Raw genomic sequence first — 27,164 nt, forward strand, 5'->3', positions numbered from 1 at the left:
TACCAAGCATCTCTCTCATTAGCTATACAGATCTTTTAATTTGCAGTTAGCTTTCGACTAAATTGCTGCTGCCATATTGTTCTCAAGTTAGCAAGACTCAGGACACTAGGAGCTGAAAAAAAAAAAAAATCAAAGCAGCCTACAAAGCCATAAAATAGTAAGTTTCTAATATAACAATTTACAATGTTTCCATATTTACATTTTTCCATGTTTTGTGCTCACTAAGAGATAGGCATTTCACTGTAGAGAGCTTAAACATCTACTGAAACACTAAAGATATTTCTAAAAACATTAGGTCAAATCAGCATAAGCATTTGTTTCTTTTTTTTTGTTTGTAAATTTTTAGAATGTCTGTCATGTTCCAAAGCAAAATACAAGTTTGATGTTTCGATTCAAAATTCAAAGCCATAAAACTTTCCATTTACAGGCAAAATGCAATGTATATATAAATGTCAACTGATTTGAGTATACTAAGAAAAATGATAGTTTAGCCAAGTTAAACACATTGCAAAGTACTAGATACAAAGAAAACAAAGGCACTTCCATCGCACAAAGCAATTATCATTTTCTATTTTTCTATCTCCAAGTAACCAACATTTATTGCTGCTCAGTGAAGATAAGGAAACAGAGAATACAGGAATAAATCGGACATTAGATAAATATACTTATTTCTTACTTCATGGTCATATTTGAAAGGCATTACTGTAGATTCATTTGAGGAGACAGCATTAAAATAACTTGGGTGAGGAGTGTCATCTAATTTAAAATTGCCATGACATAATGAATGACAATTTATATTCACTAAAACCTTACCAAATGATGAAACAGAGAAGTAAAAGCACAAAAGCTTCAGCTAAAAACAATAACTTTTTAAAAAACAACATAAGAAATATTTTCTAATCAACGTACTGGATTTGTATAATTTAATAATAATCTTTTGTAATGCATTGGCTCAATATAGGCCAAAGGAACAGATGAAGAGAACAGATTCTTCAGAGAACTTGTGTAAGCTGGTGTATATCTGATTTCTATGGATCTATTACCAGCAAAACATTTACACAGGCTTTGCTGGACGATAAGATTCCATACTAAAAGCATTGTAGAAAAGGGAGAAAACAGAGTAAGAACCTTGCCCATATTAGCAGCATTGACTGCACACGCACAAAAGTAATATAGACGGATTACTGGAAAAGTAATGGTGTGGGGGTTTTCTTATCAAGGTTGCTTTGAGTTTATATTGCCCTTCAACTTATGCTAAAAGACATACAAAAATAATGGTAATGCCCCTGATCATATAACATTTAATATAGAAAAGGCTCTTGATGGGATCATTCAGATTAGCAGCTAGTCTGTGCCCTGGCTGTTTAAATCTAATCAGACAAGCCTAGGCATAGAATGATATAACACATCACTGACAGCAGCCTGGTGTAGACCTCTGTGCTTACTACTTCCACTCTTCCACGCTTTCACTCACTCCTACCTGTTGCACTTTCAGTTGCCAAAATCTAAGGCTTCCCAGCTGTCACACACTCATACCACACCTCTTCTTGGACCTAAATACATGCCCCTTCATTCCAGCACTTTTATCTCTCTCTCTTTTCCCCAACTACCCAGACAGGGATACTGCTCCATGCCAGTTAAAATCATCTCACTTCGACCCCGTGCTTCCTACTTCAACCTGCATTGGCCCTGCTCCTGCAACTTCAGTGCAAAACAGACTTTCCAGCTCTTGGAAACTTCCTGCAGCAGGAGCCATGAGTGGAGCAGACAAGGTGCTCGTCATGTCCATGGACAGAGTGCCATAACTTGGGGAGATGGCTACTCAGTGACTCCCCTGCACTCACTAATATGATAAATAGATTTTACAAACAAATACCTTTGCATGGGGCATCATGGACTCTCTTTCACTATATACTAGAACAACAGCACCCGAATCCTTATGCAGCATTTACACTTAAAATAGTTCGTATTACTAATGCAAGCGATAGCGCATTTAAATCATCTTTCCTGATTTGTCACAACAGCAAATCAAAGAACATGATTCCTTTCTATTTGAAAAGGCAGACAAAACGAATTCTTCATTTTAAAGTGTAATTCAGAATATAGTTTATGCAGAAACACAACTGAAAGGAACAAATTTACCATTATTCCTTTTAATTTGGTGAATAATTACTTTATTATAAATCAAAATTATGATATTTTCTACTGCTGCATATTATAAAACCTTTCATTAGCAGGCCCCATCCTTTTCTGGTTTAAGTTTATACTAATACTTTTCAAAACACAACAGGAGGAAATTATTTCTGGAAAGTATTTTTCAGAGGACTTCAAGACAGTAAGAATTTTGTATTTGTTCTTTACAGAACATTACGACTGAAAAAGCAGGTGTCTTATCTTACATCATTCAGATTCACTAGCAAAAAAAGACAGAAGCATAGAGCAAATGATAATAATTTAGATACCCTAAGGTTTGTCAGTTGTTTAAAGATAAATACATAACCATGAATCAAAGTCATATCACAGTGACATAACATGTTCTCTGAAATGTGCCATTTATCATGCATTTTCCATGTTTTTTTTGGAAGAGATAAGGCACGTGTTTGTTTGCCCAAAGCACTTAGCTATCATGATTTACTTGCTAGAATTATGGTCATGTCCCCCCCTTCTACAGAAAGTGACTTCTGTTTTTGCCAAAAAGCACAAATGACAATCACAGAGTAAAAACTTTATCAGTGGAAGACAGAATAAACAAATACTTCTTTGTTTAACAATGTTTTAGTCTTATATTCCCTTTCTTACACACTGACAGTCAGTTGGGAGGGTGAAAAAGAAAGGGGAAGAAAATAATGAAGGATAAAAAGCTGAAAGAGTATACATTATTATTGAGAGCAAGAAAATAAGAGTAGTCAAAGGATGTAGAAAGAAGAAATAAGTGCAGAGAGTAATGTAGTCATACACCTATTCACAAAAAGTAAGTATCAAAAGTTGTCTTCCTGGGATCCTAGATTTTTATCAGAGAACAGGTTTCCCATTTTTCAGACTTTTTTCTGAAAATCCAACAAAGACCTCATTGAAGACCAGCTGCTTGGGTAAGTTTGTGAGGTATTACTGAATTTTGGGAAGATGCTTTACACACCCTTGATCTCTTTCTATAAGTAATAAATTTTAGCTAGATTTTTTTTTTTTCCCCTGTACAAAGGACAGATGACAATACTACCATTACTGACATAAAAACATGTCAGTGTATGCCATATTAATATCTGTATTAAAATATTTGTAAGTAACTTACATCTAATTTATAACAGGAAAGTAACAAAAGAAGTTTATTTTTTTATTTAAGTATTGAAAAACCCAGCAAATCTTGCATTGTGTTATCTGGGTATTCAGGAATAACACAAATGAGCAGCTTTAAGAGTCCAGACCAAGAAGCTGGGAAGTGTATTCTGTCACTCTTGGTGGCCAGGATGGGCAACAGAAGGCAGCGGCATGAAGAGATGGGAAGAGCAGGAGTACACAACGATGACTAAGGGTGTGTTCATGAATCTGCTATAAGCGTTCAGAATCTCTTTGGAGGAAACAAACTGAAACTTCAGAATCAATTCATATCTATCAAAGAAAATATTTAATACTGTGAATACAGGAAGATGAAGACTATAAAGTGTTTTGGCTCTATCTGTATTCCAAGAAGCAGTGTCACAGAAGTGCTATAAAACTTTGGATTTTCAGTACTAAGTCATATCTCTATATATTTTCTGTTCAGCATTCTAAGTTAGGTGCATCTAATTTTTAAAAGTGCATTATTATACCATAAGACAAATAGATCACGTAAGACTAAATGGCTCCAAACTCATGCCAAAAAAGCAATTAGAAAATTGAATCAAGGAATTAAGGATTAATGCAAGCATGTTACACCTGTCAGCAGTAATAAGTATTTTGACAAGAACAGAATAAAGTTTGACAGTGTGCACAAATACAGATCTGATACATAAATCAAGTATTAAAATGCAAACAACTATGCATTAATCACTGTAATGTTTCCTAACTAAAATAGTCTTAGTACTACTGATGAGAATTCATTCCAAATAAAACTTCATCTCTTTTAAAAAAAAACCAGCTTGACTTATACTTTTCCTTTCAGTAATAAATTATGCCAATTCAAACTAAGTTTTTAATCATATTATTAAAACAAAATTAATCTGGTGAATTCCAAATAAACTAAGCTTGATGGCTTGGCACATAAACAATCGAATCTGTTGTTGTGTCAGGATTAGTACCAGACTCAGAATGTAAATAGCCACTCTTCTGGAGTTCAATGTGCAAGACTTCAGAGGGGTGAAAGGAGGGGGGGGGGGGGGGGGGTGTAGAAAAAAAGACCGTGTCCTCTGAAGAGGTAAGGGATATAGAAAAGAAGGAAACATAAAATTATATTACAAGTATTCATATCTTCATTTTCTCTCAGCTTCAGGTTATTTTTGTGAATTCTTTAGTTATTTTCTGAGTTTCTGATCTGTGATAAGCAACTCCCAGAGTCAGAAAAGCACTTGAGAACTTAAGTTCAATTTTGGTCAAGTTTGGATACCTACATGCAAACTCAAAAGCCTCAAAAACCTGTTAAACTTAGTTTCAATATTAAAACTTTCTCAATGGCTGAAGCTCTCCTCTGCCTGCCCAGGCACATCCTGGTCTCTCTTACACCCACTCAGGATGCCCTGGCATTCCTGCAGCTGCCCTGGATGTAGAGCTCCATCTAGGCAGCTATTTTCAAAACATGCTTCCAAATCAGGTTTGGTACAGTTATGGCTACTTTTTTAAAGTTGAAAAGCAGAGGTATCTCTGTTCTTCATGGAAAGAGGATTAATCCTGTTTTCCCTGTTCTGCTTTTACTAAACACTTGTTTGAGGTTAAATACTCTGACCTATAATTAAAGATGCAGAGTAAAATGCTGTGATTGCTCTGACCATTTTCAGTGCAGTAAAGGTAGACTCTTCAGCCGTGCAAGGGAGTAAAAGATAAATCACCCTTTCAAATTCACAGAATTCCACTAATGTTATTTGGTGGGGGCTTTTTTGGCCATTTTGCTGGAGAAACTTCAAATGTCCCTAGCACAGCTATCCTGCCAAGAGAAGACAGGAGACTCCCACCTGTAGCCAACCTCCATCCTACCCCCATCTGATTTTCTCCATGGTCATTTGCCAAGAGAATAAAGACCAACAGTAACGTCAGAAGAACAAAGAAACGCTGTCTGCTCCTCGCAGCAGAAGCCCACCACTTTCACAGCACTCACTGCTGCCCTAAGGAGAACCTGGCACTTCTTCCAGAGTGCAGAAACTAAGGCAATGCCTCAGACAGAAACAAAGACCATAATTGGTACTGCTGTTTCCTTAGACTACCAGTGCTATACTGCATTACTATTCTAGATGTTTGGTACATGTTAACTAACACTCATTAACATATTTTTGAGTATGAGCTTCCCACTCACCCAAAAGTTCTAACAATTTTCTCCACAGATTTATTCAATGAGCTTTAATGACAGCAAAATAGGAAAAAAAAAAAGCTTTCACCAAACATCTTTTGTGTGCCAGAAGAAATATACTTCAGGAAATACTGTAACAGAATAAATAAGCAAGGCTGGAGTTCTGAACATTGCTTTATGGCTGGCATAGGAAACTCCAGTTCTGCATATGACTCTAGGGTTTTATTGAAATTATAAGCACCCACTAAAGACTTTCATTTAATACATCCCATAAAATTCCTCTCTTGCAATTAGCGAGAGGAAAGCTTTACCTCATCTAAACCTACAAGAATGGCCCAAAGCCTGAGTGTCCTCAGCACTTTAGGCTTCTACACTGCACCTTGCTTTGCCTGAGGATTTCTCAGTGATTTCTAACTTTGGTTAATGATGTCCCACTAACCCATGCAAGGTACATAACCACATTACCTAAAGCGGTTAAAGCTGGAGAACGTTTTGGCAGATCTTACAATTTTTCCACCTATACTGAAAGAGACTTGAGTAACTGCCTTGCTTCTGTGACCAAGTCATCCAACCAGTGCTGATTTACTGGGAGGACTCTACCAACTCTACTTGATGTTCAGAATGAAAGAGTTTTCCCTGAAAACTTCTATAGTGTCTAATGGGCTTATTGATAATAAAATGCCACCTGACCAAAATTATACTAACATTAGAGTTTTTAAAATAGTGAATTATCTTTGCAGAGTGATTATGCCACATTGTTTTTGCAGACTATAAATCTCTTAATTTCTGTGTTTCAAAATAGCAATGGAAAACTTAGACTATATTGGCACACTATTTTCCATGAGAAAAACAGGGGGAATTAACAATAAAAAAAACACATTATGATTACCAAGCTGTGATTATGGCCCCAGTGAGAAAACTGCATTGTTATCCTTCAGTTTATTGTCTTACCTCTCTATCTCAACTATATCAATATGCGGTAGGCTGCATTCTTTTTTGCAGTCTTTTCTGAGTAGAATGTGGTTGTTAGTTATCAGAGGTTATGTACTGATGTTAAATTTATGTATTAATCTGAAAGTCTTTATGCTCAGAAGAGACATATTTTTTATTACGAGAACTGTATTTATTTGCAACAAAGTCACTCTCAGTTAATCTAGTAAAAGACTTTGTTTCAAAACCTAATACTATGTCATATAGCATTTCATTAGCAAGAGAGTTATGAATTGACATTGTGATTAAATCTGATTTAAGACAAAGCTATGAGAAACACCTGCAGACATTTATTTTCAACATGGTTTCCAGAAAGAACTCCTATTCAGGTTTCCTATTCAGCTTTCATCCTACTGCCTAGAGGTTGCTTTTTCCAAACTGTGACACTAGTATGAACCATCCTGCAGTCTCCTTGACTTTCACAAGCGGCTGAACAGAACACAAGACATTGAAGTTAAATCAAAATATCAGGTAGCCACAAGGCATTTTTGCATTTCTTTTTCTGTGTGTCTATGTATGCAGTTTCCTGTCTCTTCATACTGTTAAATAAACTTGATTTTACTTTACTGGTACATCTCGCCCATTAATAAAAGTATTTTCAGGTTAATCTGGAAAATATTGAACATAACTTAGAACGGATGGTGTGCGTAGTAGCTGAGTGGCTTACTGCCAGAGGTATCCCCAAGACCCTCCAAAACATTCCCCTATTAAGCTGTAAGTCTGATTAAAGGCTGGCAATGCCAGTGCCCAGTTTTTTGAAAATAAATTTGTCTTGGCAGCATCTAGATCGAGATCCTGTTGGGAAAAGCACCTGAGACCTTATGCGTGTGGTATATATGAAGTATCATGTATCCCTAGATACTTCCCTGCAAATTCTTCCTACTGCCATTTCAAATTCTGTAAGTCAAAGTGGTGGTGTGCAGTGAAGCGATGCTAATGGGCATTTGTTTCCCAGGTGGGTATATCTGTTGTATCTCCAAGGATTAGAAACAAGCAGAGAATTCTGTTACTCCTTCACAATTTGACCTTAAAGGCTCATCTATGAAAACTCACATTTCACTGGTGACAGATTACTGACAGTCCATCACTGTTTGAACTTGATCACTTAAGACCAGATCATCCCATATATCACAGTGGGTTAACTTTACCCCAGACTGCCTGGCAGAAGAGGACACGGTGCCTCCAGACCCTACTAACTTTTCAGGGTGGGAAAGATGAAGTACTAGGCGCAGTTTAAATTCTACCCAACTTGCAGGCTAACAAGGGTGGCTATAGTGGCAGGCAGGGGAATGCTGAGCTAAGGATGAGCACAGTACAGGTTGCTTTCATTGGGAACAAGCAAACAGAGTCAGCTACAGAGTCCTGATATGTCCATGACACGGATAAACTTGGGTTGTCCTTTGCTCAGGGTGGATCATAAAAATTCAATCTGTCATTGCAACAATGAATTTTGGACAGAAGTCAAAAGTTCTGACTAGCAGCTGCCTTTTGTGACCACAGACATCTCATTCCTGTAGCTGTGCAGCATCCTAGAATCATTAAAGAGAAGGTTTGATTATTATTTAGGAGATCTATGCTAGACTTGAGGGTTAGGAGAGGCAAGCATCCTGAAATTATTATGCTGTATTTTGCGTTTCTTGCAAAATTGGAAAGAAAATATAGTACACCATATGTCATCCAAAACACACTGTTAGTGAACTTTTCTTCAGCAATGCCTTTTAAAGTTCTTTTGTAACCTCCTGGACACATGCAGGATGCCTAGTGAATGATAAATTAAAACATTTATACCTGGAATCATACTAATAATAATAAAAAAAAAAGGAACTAAATCAAGACACATTGTGAAAACTAGCTGTCAGCAGAAGGGATTAAAGTGCAAACTTGGCAATATTCTTAACGCAGGAAAAAATGCTAATGGCACCAGAATAACAAATTACTTTCTATCATGACAACTTACAAAGATCACAGCCTACTGAATGTAGGGGTGACATGAACCGAATGCCTGAAAGCATGACATAGCTTTTATTTTCATTGTCCTTGCCATAGTCCAAGGACAGCTGTAAAATGTGTACACCATAGCCAAAACCATTTTGAAACAAATTATCCCACTATTTAAGATTTGTATGTCTACAGACATTTTCACCCTAGTGACTGTGTGTGGATTGCGCGGATCAGATCATAGCTGCTCCAGCAGCAGGAAGAAACAATTGTAAAAGACTTCTCTATCCTAAGAAAAAGGGAACCTAGTTTTGCTGTATTATATAGTAGCAGCAGCAGCATGTGTTAAACTGACTAGGAGTTTTGGCAGTAGTTGCTGCCAACGAGGTGGGAAGGGAGAGGGCAGGCTGGCAGGCTTGTGAAAGCACAAACCGGACTTTTTTAAGGTGTTGCAGGATACGTCTCTCGCTTTCCTCTCTTGAGGAGCTCCATCACCTACTCCAGCCCATCCACGAACTTGAAAGAATAATTGGGTACAGTTTTTCATCTGAATCTTATGAATTAATTCGGATCTCAAATATCTGTGAGACGATCCTCAGCTGCCTAAATCAGCACAGCACTCCAGTAACAGCAGAACTATGTTGATTTATACCAGCTGCAAATCCAACACTATATTATTCTTAATAGTGTCCTTGGAAAATCCTGCAAATAAACTCAAACTCAAGTATTATCACTTAATGTTGGTTTCCAAGATGCTCCCCATCAAGATTGCTAGTACTTAACAGTGGTCACAAACATATTAGGAACTTCATTGAAAATGCACAAGAAATGAAACTTATAGGATCTAATCTGACAAAAAATTAGACACATGAGAATTAGTGCTTGGAGAAGCTGCTGCATTAAAACAAACAGGATTACTCGCATGAATGAAATTGTTTATGCATGTTACTCATGTTAGCTTAACATAACTGATGGAATTTTTTTTCAAAAGAAAAAAAAGAGCAGGTTTTTTTTTTTTAATACAGCAAAATGGGAAAAAGTTTGCTCCTCTAAAATATTACAAAATCGACATCGTTTTTACTAAACCAGCATTTGATGAACTTGGATTTGCTGAATTCCACTTACATAGAAAGTAAGCATTGTTTCTTTAGAAAGTACCATACTCCAAGACTCCTTAGCCCCTTGAGCATCGCAAACTGAAAATGAGTAGCATGGAAACACAGTCCAGCTCAGCTTACACTTCTGTTCCATGTATGTTTCCTAGGGCACAGCAGGGATTTGTAATTATTTTATATTTATATTTTATAGTGCTATTCTTTTCTTCAGTAAGGTGGTACACAGTCACCACCACCAAAAACCATTATTCACGTCGAATTCTACAGGCATCATCCTTATTGCATGAAAGTACAGAAGAGCGTGTTATTTCGCTCCAGGAAGTGTTCTCACTTTAAACTTTACATTATAAAATTTAGCAGCAGTGATGACACTTGAAACATCTTTTCTTCAAAAGACATACCATTTTCACAGTAGGCTGACCATATTTTTTTGAAGAGTTTCCTTGAAAATTCATAGATTTGTGAACTTTTCATTGGAGTTTGTTTCGAATCCTTGCATTCCATGAAGCTTTGTACTCCATTGCATATATTTTTCATATTGAACCAAATTATTTCTCTTCCCCGACTTTTATGCATAGAGTTTAATCCACTGCCAAGATTAGAACAGAATAATGTTTCTCCTGTACTACAGTCAACAGAATGGTATAAAACATTTACTTTTGTACTATATGTAAACTCTAATTTTAGCAGTGACTACTATTAGGCTAATGAGGCAAATCTTGCATTTCACCGTTGTTTCCTGATTCCTCTTCCGTTTTCCCACCCTTTCCCCAACACCTTTCCCAGTCTTAGCATGCTCTTTCCATGGAAATAAATGCCCCATATCAAATGCCACTGACTAATACAATAAGCAGAGAGCAGGATCTTATTTACTTAAACAAGGGCTGAGATTTGAGATCAGTCATCAAGCAGATGTTATTTCTGAAGCTGAAAGTATTCGTGATGATTGTTACTATGGAAACCAAGCTTTGTAAAATATTCCAAACAAACACTTCTTTATTAGCCTGCGCTGTAACTACAGCGCTCCGCATTACACTGCATCCCATGGTAAGTTATCCACCGCACATATTTTCTTTCTGGTTATTTGCTTTCAGCAGTAACTACAAGACAGGATTTCTATAGGTCTTAAAAGATAGTGTATCACAATAACAGCCATCCATAACATGACACACACTGTACTCATTCAGCACTAAACGCCCGTCTGTTCCATTTCCCCCCCTCCTGTGGGCAGCCACTCAAATCAGTGTTTCCCTGTTCAGCAACAGTGAAAAACAGAAACCCACTGCTAATTCCTGTGGTTAGATCAGCAGCACAAACCAGCAGTGGTTGCTAAATGCCAGCCCCAGCCTCTTCAGCAATTAAACCATTCTTCATTCTTAGTAGACTTCGTGAAGCCAGTGCGTCACTCAGAAAGCATCTTTCAATGGCTGGTCATATCACAACCAGGACTTGTTGCTTTATTTGTTAATCATTCTACGAGAAGAGCAAAAACTTGAATCCTGGTGCCAGTGAAGTCAGTGGGACTCCAGCAGTGCAGGATCCCTGATCCTGAGCGTATCCCCAAGTCACAGCCATCATTGCCAGTTGACTTCAAAACACTGCAGCCTGTGCCAGTGGGAAGGGGCAGCTGAAGTCCCATTAGTCCAATTTGTGCCTGGTATTTTAACAACTTCTCTCTTGCTACAATTAAACTACCCATGGGTACATAACAGGGCAAACTTCTATTTGAAGTTAAGCAGGTGAAAGCTGGCTTGTTATTATAACACATGGAAAGGAAAACTGTATTTAAGGCTATGCAAGGAAATTTGAAGGAATTTTATTAATGAATGAATGCACCACATGGATATTGGAAATATTCCTTCTTTGAGGCCTTCCCATCTCCTTTTACTGGGAAATCCTTAGAAAGGATAAAATTCCACTAATATTTCAAAATATAAAGATGTTCTACAGGTATGGTAGCAACTTCCTATTATAATTAAAATTCCAAAACTGTTTTCATTCTCAATTTATCATCATGCACTCATAATCTCCTTTATACTTTCTATACTGTGTTTCTGCTCAAACAGGACAATTTTGCCCAGGTCTTTCGGAAACTTCTCAGCTATATTTGAGATGTGGGACCATGAACCTTTTTTCCTAATACTAGTTCTATCCAAGGCTTACAATTTAATTTAAAACTTGGCCTTGACTCAGGTAACATTGAGGATTCCTGCCTTTCATTATTGTAAAACAAATCTGTTTTAAAATAACGTGATACAACCAGAGCACAATTAGATTACCATAAGAATATACAGAAGTATGGAGTTACATGTGCCACTGGTATCTATTTCAACACAGAACACTGCCATAGCGAGACATGGATTAATCAAAAGAGCACAACTAAGGAGCTGGTTAAAAAGTTTTAATTGTAGCGATTTGTGCTGTCTGCAACAGTATGCTGAAGATAAAATAAAATCAAAAAATCTGTAAAGCAGTTTAAGTATGAGAAATGTATGGCAAAGGACATTCTGGAAACAGGTCACAGACAAGCAAGAGATGACAGGCAAAGCAGGCGTGTTTTATGAAGACAGAGTTACAATTTAGAAGTGATAGTGTGGGACCGAATGCAGTGCAGTTAAGGCACAGCACACGTCCTGATGAACCGGCATCTGGAGAGGAAACAGTTGCAGTCAAATGCTGTAGTTACAGAAGGGTTAAGGTTCAGACAACACGCAAGCTGTCTTTTAAATGGCAGTTACCTATGCACCATACTCAGAACATCTCAACAGATTTTGTACGTCTGAAGTAGGTCATGCTTTCTCCATGGAGAAGTTACAGATAGCTGGGCTTAACATGGCCAAATGTCTACATTTAGCCTGTAGCAGGGGTTAAACTACAACAGTCCCTCTATCACCCGACAATCCCTCATCAGCCACAGGGGAGAATCGGGGAAAAAGGAGAGCAGACTCGTGGGTGGAAATGAGAACAGAACTTAATGAAACACCACCAATACCACCAGAGATATACAGAGTTGTATTCAGCCAAATGAACATCCAGTCATCACAACTGACTGGAGAGCAGTCCTCATGAGAAACCAGAGGGGAAGCGAAAGGAACCCCAGCAGGAACACCACAGGCATTCTCTCTCCTTAGTAAACCTTCCCCCTTTACAATGCCCATGACATTATGGGATGGGCTACCCCTGTAGCTCACTCAGGTCAGCTGCCCTGGCTGACTTGAAACTGCTAAGGGCCTGCCCAGCATGGCTGGCATTTTTGTTTGTTTGTTCATTTAATTTTTCATAGCTTTTCCTTGCTGTATTCTATGTAGAGAGCAGATGTAATGTAAAAAAAATAAAATACATATGGCTTTATACATACATGCAGACAGGCTACACACACAAGCACACATCATTATTTCTAATTGTGCTATCAGCAATCTCTGGAACATTATGTTGAAGCAAAAATGCAAACAAAATAAGAACTATGTCAAAGACCTTGAAAGAGAAATCCTCTTGAAAACCTCCTCAGTCCTAGACAGAACAGTTTCTCACAATTCCCCAAACATCTATTGAAATGAGTGGCACTAAGAGGTTCTAGAGCCATCAATATATTTAAGAATTTCACAGATGTCTTTTAGTTCTTTTTGATCATAAATTGCCAGAATGGTTTCTACTCTTTCCAGTTCCCTTGTCCCTGATTCTTCTGCTGTGACATTTCTGGATGACTTCCAGTTCTGATTGTTGTAAAGTCCTTGTTTTTGCAGAATCACCTAGTGTTGAAATTTGCAATTCCAAACACTATCTTTTTTGGTCTGTTTATCAGCTAACACTCTTTGCTCAAGCAATCTTTGCCCTTCACATTCCAATTGGTTTTGTCCTTATTCAAACTTCTATGAATTTACCATAAGTAATAGAACTTAAAACATAGATAAATATTTTTCTTCATTTAAGAAAAAATTTATCTTTGTGTAACCTTCAGTTATGTGAAGTATCTGAACATATACATAACGACGAACTTAATTTGGGGGATTAACATTTCATCCATTTGACCTTTATATTACTGAGTTTTATTTTTACATTTTCTTTATATATTTGGAACAATTTTTCATGTCCACATTAAAGGCCTCTTTGTACAGTTGTAATTTTGCTCCAGTTTGCCTGGTTTTGGTCATTAGAGTTTCCTAATTTTCAGTGAACTGCTGAGCAAGCTGAAGATGTTAATTGGATATATCACTTTATTTTTTCTTGTAAGAGCTTCTTATTAATGGCTGCTCATGTAGATGATATAGATGTTAATCAATTTGCATTTGTCCTTCTAAAAGATTCAGTTAGGTCCCTAATTAACCATCTCTAAACAAACCCTCATTCAGTAACAGGGTTCAGACATTTATTGTGAGTTAGCAGAGGCTAGTAAGGGCTTATGCTACCACTTTGCCCTGCTGTAAACATTTGACTTCTCTCAATATACAGAAAGTAATTGGAAAAAGACAAGTGACTCGATCTCAACTGTAGATGACTGGATTCTCTCTAACTGAGTCATTGCTATTATGAGAAAGCACCAAAAATGGCACGTGTCTGTTGCTCCCATGAAGTGTCTGGTGCTATAGCATTACTAAGAGTTGTTGTGTATTCCATAGCTATAAGAAACGAGGACAATGATCATACATTCCTACGACGAAAGTAACAGAGAGACAGTCTTTAAAAATAAAATTACTTCCTCAGATAAAAATGATATTTTCTCTCCCCACAAGAAAGGCACATTATTATGAGCATTTGCAAAGATCCTGGTCTTCCAGAGCACCAATGGTCACCTCCTAGAAAGTTCTTTCATATTTTCCAGTTTTTAATCAATAAGTTTATTGATTAAATAAGCTGCCATCTACCTAATTCTATATTGTAGCACTTTCTACACTCTGCAGTGACAACAGGAGTTTCTGAACAGCCCCAAGCACGTACCCTGCCTCCCTAACAGATCTTGTCCCACCGCCTCCTGAGGAGCATGTTCATTTAAGCATGCCAATGCAATGAGGATAACTTTTTCTATTATAACATGCATGGCATTATATACTTAAGGCACTATACATTTATATATATCCAATTCCCAGTATGCTGTCATGGACTGCATATGCTCACAAACACTTGATGCACAGCCTGTAGCTCTTTTCTTATGGGCTGCTCACAGACATGACAAAGAGATAGACACTAAGTTATTGTCCATACTTAAGAGCAATTTCTAGCACAAAAGGAAACCATCTTCTCTATTCTTACAAGCAGATAACTTACTGATGTGTGTCAGTAGGCATTACTCATTTTTACCGCACAGAAGCAGATCAAGGGTGCCATTCAATCACACGGAAGGGATTACAGCTACTCTGAGGCACTTCCAGTTCTGCCATCATATCTATTTCTCATCCTTCCCTGCTCTGTTCAGTACCTTACTGCACAGAAACTGAAAATTACGGGTATTACTTACATTCCTGTTAATCCACACCAAAGAAGATTTTGTGTGATGACCACAAATACTGGACCATCTGCACAAAATACGTACATGGAAGTGACTGCTTTTACATAGTGTGCCATGTGAGCAGAAAACATGACAGAATCCACGTAACTTGGCATAGACGACTTTAGAGGCAGATATTCACATCTTGGTTTAGTGTTAATATCTCAGTGATAATACTTTATGGTTTACCACCAATATTTCAGCAATGGATCATTAGGACTCTTATGTTCAAAGCACTTTGTTTTCTCTTTAATTCTCTTTGTTTTCTCTTTAATTCTCCAATTATTAGAACTGTTTTCTGGACAGCACTTTTATGTAGTCCCTACTATACAGTCTTTAGGAGTTGAGCAGGATCATTAGGAATTGAAAAGAAAATAAAGAAATAAAATGAACTTGTTAATCACCAGAAGTTGAAAAAAAAAAAAAAAAATCTGTGAAGGGGGAAGGAAAACAACATATCAGAGATTTAACCTGAGGACTTTGGTCTTCTTTTTTCTTTTTTCTTCTAATTTTCGCTAAGTCAGTAATCTCCTTCAAAATCCAGTTTTGCTGTAGCACATCTATTTCATCTTGATTGCAAGAGATTGAATAACATGAGACATCATCTCTTTGCAATTTTCCAGATTCTTCTGAAAATAAACTCATCAAATCATTTAAAAATTTGTTAGCAGGGTTCTTAAATATGGCACCTACCACTGTCCTTCCTTGCCGTTACCACATACACACAAATGATTAAATTAATCTCCTGTATCCCACACATGCCATTATCATACCTGTTGTGTCAGATACAATCCATTTCAGACCTCTGTTCACCTGTTCCATACTTAAAAGAAAAAAAACACTCTTTTGGAGACCTAGTCTGACTTTAAAAATATCTAAATATATTTTGTAATAGTTGTTCCTAACTCAAAATGCCAAGGCAATTTTCTGTTCTTAAGATCTGGAGTTTACCTAAGGGCTCATGATATATATGCTTGATATTTCATTTAGCACCAGGGAACACTTTTGGGCCTGCTATCTCATGATCCTAGGAGCTGGAAATTAAAGGGCTGGATAACCTAAATTAGGAGATTCACAGCTTTCCACTGAGAGAGATACACAGCACCTGCTTCAGGACTTCAAATTTAGACTGATACGAATGAAGGAATTAGCTTTATAATTTAAGAATACAAGAACTAAACCCATACCACAGTATTTAATTTCTATTTCTTTCTGCTGTGAAACATGTGGCATATGCATAATGTATGGAATGTGATCTACAGAGCTTTTATTGATGGTTGTTTGGTGTGATCTATATATCTCATATATTGCTCATTTATGAGTAATGCAGTCCTCCCAAACTCTTGCTCACACACACATAAAAGATGAGAACATTCAATGAATATCACTTTAGGAAGGCCACGTTATCCTTGAATGTCAGAGCTTATGCAAGTCATGCTGAAGAAGGCATAACACTGATTGACATCACACAATTACACACTCTAAATACATTATACATTTCAGAAAGAGAAGTAATTTAGAGAAGAAATGTGAAATTTTTCCTCTTATACTAGTTTTTTTAATACTTTGAATCTAAAACCAGTGCCTTAGCTTCCATCAATTCAACTGCATAATGCTGAAAAACAGAAAACTGGACTGTAACATTTTCTGAGTTTATAATTTCATCTAGCAGGGACCATTTTTACTATCTGATTTGCATTTGACAGATAAGAGGGGGTTTTATAGCATATATTTCTAGTTCTTATTTTTTTGATGGTACCAAGGTTCTACAACTTCCAGCATGAACAGGCATCTGATGCCTCCACCATCAACATCTCCGCAACGTGTAATGATTAGGGGCAGATTTTTACATGCTCAGTTTTTTGAACTTTGAAGAACTAAAGCTAAAAGATTACATGATTTTTTTTCTATAGCAGTTCAGCAGAGTTTCTCTAAAAATTCCAAATATCCCAAATTTTAAGAAGCTTATCACACTATCTCCAAAGGTCTTATCTGTTCTTATTTTAATGGAATTTATTTGAGATATACGAATATAACTATATATTCAATAGTTAAGTATTTGCTGTGAAACATTCAGCAATAAATAAAACTATTAAAGAAGTGTTCTCAGTATATTAAACACCAAATACAGAATTTTAAATGTTGATTCATAAAGTCTCTAAACTATCTATAGACCTTGCAGTTTTTCATAGGATATGGTTTGTAAATCTTTAGGATATACATTTTAAATTATTCATAATCAATACTAAAATCAAAGAGTTGGCAGATAGCTTATTCTAAAAGCTGCAGCCATGCAATTCATATTCTGCCATAGTGGTCGGGTCAGAGTAAGAAAACAGAATGAACTGATGCAGCTAATTACAACCTAATTCCATCTTCCCAAATTGAAACAAATGATTGGACCATATCTGCCACATTGAACTTAACATCACTCAACCACTTTGTGTTGTACCAACATGATCACCTGTAAGAAAATTAACACTGATTTTAAATACGCTCATGGTGAAGTGCTTTACAGGTTTGAGACATGTCTATTACATTGTTTTAGGCAGCTCTTAAGAAAGATTTGAAGGTATAAAAGCGCATGACAGTATTCTTTTAGATATTTCTGTTTTAATATTTCCAAATGCTGAGTAATTTCTCTTGTTGCACATAGATTTCCTGTCTCTACATTCAATCTCCTGATGACATCTATTGCAACACAAATCAGACAGGTTTTCTTCCAAGCAATTAATTTACATGTGCAAGCAGATAATCACAAGTATGTAGTGTGGCTAGTAAAATAAAATTACAAAATTTTTCCTATTAAAAACATTATTTTCTTCTACCAACAATGTGAGAAATAAGTACAAAAGTCCTCCTCTGTTTGTTTAAAAATAAGGAATTGCAGCTGTGTCTCCCACAGCCTAGGTCCATGCCACACCCACCATATGATGTAACTGTTGACGAATATTTATTTATTTCCTTCCAAATGGGATGGATCACCTGTAAGATACTAATTTATAGTACGTTAATAGAGGCACTTTCCTAGAGGATGTGAGACTACTGCTACAGGTATGAGATCTACCACGGTTCCCTGATGCTTTAGACTTCAACAGAATTTAGACATGTAAACTAAGCAAAAAAAATTCCTTGTCTATGTTTCTGTGCTGCTTTACTTTGGAGGGTCAATCCAAAGAGCTTCTCCGAGTCAGAAACCATTCTGATCACTTAAGCTGTCTCCATGCAGAGAAGAGGCCCTCATTTGGAGCGAAGTGTTTAGTTACTACCTATATTCTGCTGAAACTGGAGTCTCCTAGGAGGCGTGCCTTGTCACCATCTAAACCTCACACAGGGGTCTGATTTGTTAAAAATATATGTTACCTCATGCTAAAAATGGAGGTATTACAAGCCTTTTGCATAACAATCTTTAAGCTAAAGTACACATCCAGGGTGTGTAAATCCTGGATCCAACTTCCCATAAACTGAGGGCACTCAAACCCAACCTTACCAGTTTTCTGGAGACAGTTTTCCATCAAGGGTATGGCATAGTCCCCACCAGGGAAGCTTATTATTCTAGTAGCAGGACACACGGACAAGCACTATAATCAAAACCACTTGCAAGGTTTAGATTAGACAGTAAGTAGGAGCAGGAATGGGACTCCCTCTCTTATCTGAGTGCCTAAACACTAGGATACAAATTAGCCTCTTTTCCTATTTGTTTGTTTGTTTGTTTTGGATGCTTACATTATTGTAGTTACTTAATGGCCCACCTTCAACTTCTATTTTTTTTGGATGAAATCATGACTTCAATTACTTAAAGTCAACTTTTCTTGCTAGCTCTCACTGATAGTCAGTTTTTGACTGCTCATTCATCTGTAGGCACATACAGGTGCATATTGAACCTGCAAATGACTAGCCAATAGTAAATCTGGCCCAAAAGTTATTTGCAGTGTGGGGAAAAGGGGTGCTCTTGCACTAGTCCTGCTTGAATGCAGAACACAAAACTCAAAGAATAGATGTAAAAGAAAAACCAAACCAGTTAGCTCTCTGGTACTAAGCAAAATTAAATCTAAACCAACACCTTCGTTATACTACATCCAGGACAAAGACCAAAATGACGAAATGTCCCTTTTCATCAACGCTTGCTTATGTTCAGCACAAATTAAAGATAGTCCTTTAATATCATTTACAAATATACGTTAGCTATTATAACATCATTTGTTTCAGTCAGTCATTACTAATACTTAAATACAAAGTAATAGTTCAACAACTCCATTGACAGCGTGATAAATTACAAGAAACTAAATGAGTAAAAGGTACTATACTTGCTATCACACAACTAGGAAGATTGTAAAAATAACAGAAATCTTTAATTAACTCACAAAATTAAAAGGTGACTTTAATAAAGAAGCTTAATAACAAGACACACTCAGATGAACTCACTAGCACATGTTAATCAAGAACAAGAAATGACTTCAGGTACACAAATGACTAGATGCTTATACACAGCCTAAATTCAAGAAAAGACAAATGTTTTAAACTGATATCCACATAAATGATGAATCTATAATACTAAAGACTATAAACATAGGCATTGAACGTCCAATAAATAACAACTGGAAGTAGGGCTGATTCCTTAATGAGCACATGTTAAATGATAGTGAAACTACATTGAGACTCATGCTGCAGTTCATGCCATATACAGGATACTACAGGTTCAGACCTAATAGTTCTACCTTTATATGTAGACAGTAAAAACTCTTAAAGACATGGGTGTTTTTCAGATGAGAAATGGACTAGTGTTCCATTAATTATTGCAGCAAATGCCTAACCATAATGCCTTTGGTTTCAACAATCGTATTTACTGAATGTGCAATAAACACAGGAAATACGTAGTATTTGTGGGAAACTCACTGCACATATTCAATAACTCTTTTTGTAGAAACAGAAGAACGGTTCTTTCCTATTCAAATATACCTAAAAATACCAATATGTAGCTTCCGCAATATTTAATTTGAGAAAATGGAAAATTTTTTCAGTTTGAGGGGTTCAAACACACAATATTGCTACTTCAGTGGTATTCTTAAATGATAACTACTGAAAACAAGATATTTGGATTAAGAATCCCTACAATTAATTGAATGACTTAACTAGAAAACCTCCCTACAGATAAGTGATAACCTCCTGAAATTAGAGCATTTAAAACACAGATGCAGAATATAAGTATACTGAATTTAACGGGCAAAACTACGACTAAACTATTCATTAAATAATATCAAATATTAGTATTGTCCTTCTTCATCCATATTGAAAATGTTTGGAAAGGTTCAGTGTCTCTAGTTGTAATGCAACTTTCAGGAAATAGCCACAAGCTTCAGCAGTTTACAATTCCATGGTAGATTTTCAGTTCCAACTTTTTTTAAGTCTATCTCAACTCTTATGAAATTGTTAACAGCTAGAGTGTTCCAGATGCTTTCAGTGACAAAATACAAATTCAGTGGAACCAACTGAGTTTACATTGAAAACCAGTTAATTGTATTTTAAATATGTCTCAATGTCTTATGTAAATACAGCCTTGATAGTGATAAACTACCAAGAGAATTTTAATATTAGAACACTATTTTAACAAACATTTAGAAATGCTCTCTTGGCTTTCCTAATCTCAGTCCATATTCAGCTTAAAATTTCTTCTGTTTTTGTTCTTCCTACAAAACGTGTTGCGTCAGTTCTGGAATTAAACTTACTCAAATTATAAACCATAAGTTTGTTAACTTATTCAAATGAATTTGGCAATGTACAGTGGTACCACATTTATTCTCAGCAGCCATGCCTTGCCTCCCTCCCCCCAGTTTATTCATTTCCTAAAGGAAATTGCAAGTTAATAGAAAAAGCAGCACTGGAACTGCCTCACATCCTATAGTTATTAATTAAGTAAAGTCTGGTTCAGTAACTCTGGATACTAAAAATACAGAGTTAAACAAAGACCAGTGCTTTTTGAAATGAAGTTTCAACTTTGTCAGTCATTCTACAAAATTTATGCATTAAGATCTATGTTTTTCCTTTAAGGAGTTTTTCTCAAAATCGCCAAGTAAAAAAAATAACAGCTCTTGACCACTTCTTCGGAAGGACTCATGTATGAAGCACAATACAGAAGCACCAAAATAAGCTATGTTAGTGTTGTGCAGAAGCTGCTAGCTATGTAATTCTCCTTTATTCCTATATGCAGACTATTACTCTGCAATTTAATGAACGAAAAAGGTGCAATTAATAAAACAAGAAGGTACCTGCTTCATTGATAATATACAGTAGTTAGTAAAGCTTAAAATGGACTAATATGAGAAACTTTTAAATGTTCCTGATATTTGTAGATCTTACAGGATAATTTATAGTCGCATTTGGTATTGAATGTTAAGAGAGTAGGTAGCATGCTGGGAAAAATGCACATAAACTCAGGTTATAACAAGTTTATTTCTTTATAGTGAGCCATTTCTTAAAGTGAACAGGTTATTATTAAAGTGATTTTTTGGAATCAAGGACAATAACAGCTTTAACAGCGATGTCAAATATCTTTTAAACTCTGTATGGAATGAAATATATAAAAAACTTTTTCCAAGTTTAAAAGTTGTAAACAACTGACGCTATAAATGTGAGATGAACTTCATCTGTTAACATATATGCTACAGAGAATATTTGAAAACAAATCAGTTTGTATCCTATGGAGGAACTGTGTCCCCTCTTCCCTCAGGCAACTTAATGGATGGGAGCCTCTAACTGAAAAGCAATGACAAGGAAAGAGAAATGCCCCAACAGCTTGGGGTTTATGACAGATTAAATGAAATCACTTATTATAGATGGACTGGCATTCATCTTTGATTAAGTAGTAAATATTTCATTTGTTTTGCTCTCATATCTGCTTTTATACTCTAAAAAAAATATTTGCGTCACATGAGGAGTTTGCCATGCTTGTTCAAAATTAAACAGTAAGCGATGTTTGCGATGACCTGTCTTCAGAGGCTGACCCGTGCCCCCAGCATCCCAGCTTACACCTCCAGAAGGGGAAAGGAGAGGCACTTATAGAGAAAGGAGAGCATTCCTCATGGGAACAATGAGGAACAAAATTACTGGCAAGTGAGCACACAAGGCAGATGCAAGGCAAACCCCCTGCCTTTACCCCTGAAGTCACAGAAGCTGCCTGGGCAGCGCTAGCACTTCTCCCGTTCAAAAAGAGCTGCCAGCCTGTGTCCTCATCTTCAGCTAGAGGGCTTTTTGGGCTCTTTTTTATGAAGTAAGCAGAACTCTGTCTCTAGCTATTAGCACCTCCATCTGCCAGCTTCTGTAATGACAAAGTATCTCTGCTTTGGCAGGCTAACCCCTGCAGAAACACAGTCCCTGCTGCTGCCAACCTTACAGGCAGTAACACACAAGGGACTGAATGAATGACACTGGATCACGGTTTATAGCAAGAAAGAAAAAAAGGGGAATAAAAGATCACTCACAACAACAAAGCACAGAAGTTACATGATAGCCGTCATCAAGATTTCCTTAACAATTACCTTAAATGGAAAAAAAAACCAAAACCCAACAAAATCTAAGCCATTAAATATAAAACTAAAGCAACAAAAGTATTGTATTATTAGCAAGTTTTCTTGTAGAGGTTTAAAACTTATTCCATCAACTTGGCTACAACTAATTTGTGTGTGTTTATGAAAAGGGATGAGTAATGAATGCCTGCTTTTCAGATTTGCTGTTGATTTTCCTGTATTGAGAGTTTTAGCCCCCACTTTTTCCTTCCCCTCAAAGAGATGCAAACAAAAATATTGTGTATCTTCCCATAATATATATGGTCACTTTTGGTAACAGTGCACAGCAATTATGCAGCCTTTTAGCTTCCTTTCTTTTATGGAAAAGCTCTTATAATGAGCAGCGGATACACTGAATACCTCAAATAGTAGAGAAGTAAGGCCATTAACCCAAATTAATTTCATTTTTTTCATTCCTTATAGACACTTTTACTCTGTTGCACCTGAGTTCCAGCTCCCTTCTGCCCTTCCAAACATATTCAGGCCGTAAGGTCCTTAGGATACTTTTGAAAATCATTTTAATTACAGTGCTGAAATTCTAGTTCAAAGGCTAAAGGATATATCCCTGTCTGCTGGGACATGTGCTGTGCCATCCCATGTGTGCTGGTGGTACTTTACTGTAAAATTTACTGTAAATTATTTCATACAGAACCCCAGAGACCTAAGATATCATTTTTAGAGCTCAGTATCTCCTTTAAAATTCCATTTGCACTAACTGCCCAGCTCTTGGGCTGGCAACTGGCGCTCCTTCTCATCTCTGCATCGCAGCACACTGCCCTGCCAGGTTTCCCAGCACAACTATTTGTGTAGTCATACCCTGAGAGCTGCACTTCAAAACTATCTACCTTAAAAATAACCCAGGAAAATAAAAGCAAGGTGAGGTTTTTTAGAGTAGAATAACTTCCCCGATTCATTTAACAGAGTGGATGTTCAAGCAGTTTTGGGGGACAGGAGCAAAAGTGTACAGGTAAAAGGTATAAGCAATAGAGGCCTGATGCAGGAGACTGAAAATATTGTAAGCCAGTAGTGCCACTAATCAGCTGAGTACATCAAACTACATATTTCTTTGCTAGCATGCCTCTCTGCTCACAGGAGCTTGTTTCTCTCAAACTAAACATTTATGTTAGTTATACTAATCAAACTTAAACTAATTGTTTACAACTTGGATTTAACTTGAAGATTGCCATTTCTTTTTTCAGACTGAAAGTCTTGTTTCCCTGAAAGCTGGTCTGTTATTTTATTTCAGGAATACATTTGTTGGTTTAATAAAATAAATGGCTTTTCTGGGAAGTCTTTATTTTCTGATAGAGCATGCTATTAACAGGCTGGTGAGTTAAATTTTATGAAAGCAGGATATATTTCTCCAACATCTTAACCATCTTCTCTCAGTTTTCTCTCAAAGACTAGGTCTGTCACAGGAAAAATAACCACTTTTTATCTCCCAGGGAGAAGGTTTTGGTTTTGGTGGTTTATGGGGTTTTGTGGGGTTTTTTTGTTTGTTTTTTAATATCAACTCTTTATCTTGATCTAAAAGAAATCCTAAACTTTACCACTGAAGTAAAACAGAATTCAAAAGTAACTTCTCTCACTACCTGCTCACAGAATGGTATAAAGCACTATGCTTCCAGAGCTCTGGGGCATTGCCTCACTTTTATGCAATTAGAAGCAGGTTCCTAGGTACTGCTGTTTTGGCACAGATTGCATAATGCAGACGCATTTAAGTAGGGAAACAAATTAAGCACAGCCTGCCGTCACAACCTTCAGTTATGAGTGAAATAATAACTGTAAGTTTTCGTTGGCCCAGGACATGCTAGAACACAAAAAGCAGAAATGGAAAGATACCACTCTCCATGAGGTTTTTGAAATCATAAAATCTTCCACAATGTCATCTCACTGAAGTTTGGTTATTTCTCAGACATTTTAAGAAATCAAGTTTCCCCATAAGCTAGTGAAGTAATCTACTTTTTTCTTTTTTTTCTTTTTTTTTTTTTTAATATTCTTCAAAAAAAGAGAAATGTTAAATTTCTTTTCCTCCCCTTAACTGTCCAGGAATCTATGTACACAACTCAGAAAAGAAGCAATGCCTAATTCTTCCTTTTTTGATCAGATAAAACCATATTTTAAGTAATTTTCCCCCAAAATCTTATTTTTCTTATCATTTTGAAAGACAGGAAATTAAAAGAAATCAAACAGCTACACCAGATTAATAAATTAATTAATCACAATGATGGGAAGTTCATGTTCTCAGACTCTTCTATTTATACTATCTATATACTATATGAATGTATATAATCATATGGAGTGTATTTCTACCTGTACTTTCCAGATCGTGAAAGAGAAAGGATAAAACTGTTATTCACCATCAAGATTTTGTGTTGGTAAAATTTTTGTGACACTTACACCGTTTCTTGAGTTCCCAGAGTCTTTGACAACCAATATCTGACACATAATACAAATATTTTTACCAAGAGAACAAAGCATCACAGTTTGGCAGTGGACAAATTGTAATCAAGAGTCAACAGAAACAAATATATTTTCAGTGTATAAATCAGTGGGTTCCTCTGCTTTACTAGAGGCAGACCTAAGAATACAAGTGTACGTACAAGGGAAAACCCATATCTACTGACAGGTAAACCTGTCAGTGAAGGGACAGCTGTTCATCAAGGATATTCAGATACTACAGTCACTGCAACAAAGTTCCAGCTAATGAAGATGTGTGGCACAAATGAGGCAGTGCTCAGAAGGAATGAAGGAAAAAGGATTATCAGTCACATAGGAAATAGGAGCTAGATGGAAGCTGGGGGAAACTGCTCTGGGATAACTATGTGGCATGGCAGGAAAAAGTCTTGGTAGGACTCTACTTCTGCTGATGAAGACAAGTTTTATCAGTGATGGTTAACAAAGACGCAGCTTGGACACTAGGCTACCACATTTCCTGAAAGAAGCAATGCAGTAAGTAGAATAAGGCTAAAAATGGCTGCCAATGAGATAAAACCAAGTGAGCAGTCTTTTTCTACCAACAGAAAAAAACAGTAAAATAAAAAACATTCAGGCCTTTAACTTGCTTATTACAACATCTACAATATGTCCCAACAGGTTAAGACACTTCCTTTCAGTAACTGTATTGAAGAAGAAGAGGAAGATGGAACAATAAATTCATTCATATAGAATCACTGAATCACAGAATGGTTTGTGCTGGAAGGGACCTTAAAGACCAGCCAGTTCCAACCCCCCTGCCATGGGCAGGGACACCTCCCACCAGACCAGGTTGCTCCAAGCCCCATCCAGCCTGGCCTTGAGCACTGCCAGGGAGGGGCAGCCACAGCTTCTCTGGGCAACCTGTGCCAGTGCCTCACCACCCTCCCAGTGAAGGATTTCTTCCCAATATCTAATCTAAATCTCCCCTCTTTCAGTTTGAAACCGTTACCCCTTGTCCTATCACTGCCCTTCCTGATGAAGAGTCCCTCCCCACCTTTCCTGCAGCCCCCTTTTAAGCACTGGAAGGCTGCTAGAAGGTCTCCCCGGAGCCTTCTCTTCTCCAGGCTGAATAATCCCAACTCTATGAGACAAAATTACTTAAAATAGGTGGTGTACTTGTGTTACTGACTGTTGCCATGCTAAAAGACTAATTAAAAGGAGAAAGAGAGAAGACGCTACCAACATTTTGTATTTCCTGCAAGGTCATTTATAAAAATTATTACTATAATCCAGGTAACGTTGCACTCTTTAATGCTTTTTTTGGCCAGTTCATTTACATTTTCTTACTTAATGACAATACTCAGCCCAGTATTATTTAACTCTCTCCTTCAGACAAAATGATGCGCCATCTAAAATATTAACATAAATTTCACTGTAAAAGGATTAAAACCAAAGTAGTTCTATCCAAATTAATTTATGTAAGTACACTAGATAAATAAATCAGCACCCTTCAACTCTCAGAAAGCACTTCAAGCAATTTCAGGTCATTAAAAATACTTTTAGTTCCAACATTTTGGCTCTTAGAACAGTCTTAATGGTTATATGACAGTATGTTCTACTACGAGCTGTATGACTTTTATTGCATGCCCTGATCTATTCGATGATCATGCCAGCTTTTTAGAGAACTACAAAGAAAACCTGAAATAATGAATTATTTTTAGACAAGTCTAATAAAAGTGTTAATCAAAAACACACCATAAAAGTCAGAAGCTCTCATAAATCCTACATTTTATATATTCCTCTTTCTAAACATTCAACCAATGGAAGAACAATCCTAAAAGGGGAAAAACAAAAAAAGAGAGTGCAAGCCAAGGAAAAGAACAAAAGCACTCCACATGCATTTACAAAATCTCATTGATTTATTTATCTGATCTCATTTACTGATTTATGGACTAGTATTATTCTCCTATGACTTAATTTCTGACAGCTTATAAACTTCTCATATAGCTTAATATGATTATGTTTGACTTCTGGTTAGATTATAAGGTATTCCCATATGACAAGATACAGTCAATTATTTCCCCCTATGCTACTATTATGAAATATTAGTGGGTTTTAATACACTTCTATCAGAGTAAGAATCACTCCTCAACCCATTTTCCAGTGACTTGCACATCACCGATCCT

General features: G+C 36.6%; 1 protein-coding gene across 1 annotated transcript in view; it reads right to left on the reverse strand.

Annotated features, from left to right (window-relative positions):
- The window catches only part of ATRNL1 (attractin like 1), a 531,929-nt gene that overhangs the window by 55,248 nt on the left and 449,517 nt on the right, over window positions 1–27,164 (reverse strand). The window lies entirely within an intron of this gene.

Source organism: Leptosomus discolor, chromosome 6 (genome assembly GCF_034619465.1).
Source record: "Leptosomus discolor isolate bLepDis1 chromosome 6, bLepDis1.hap2, whole genome shotgun sequence".
NCBI lineage: Eukaryota > Metazoa > Chordata > Aves > Leptosomiformes > Leptosomidae > Leptosomus > Leptosomus discolor.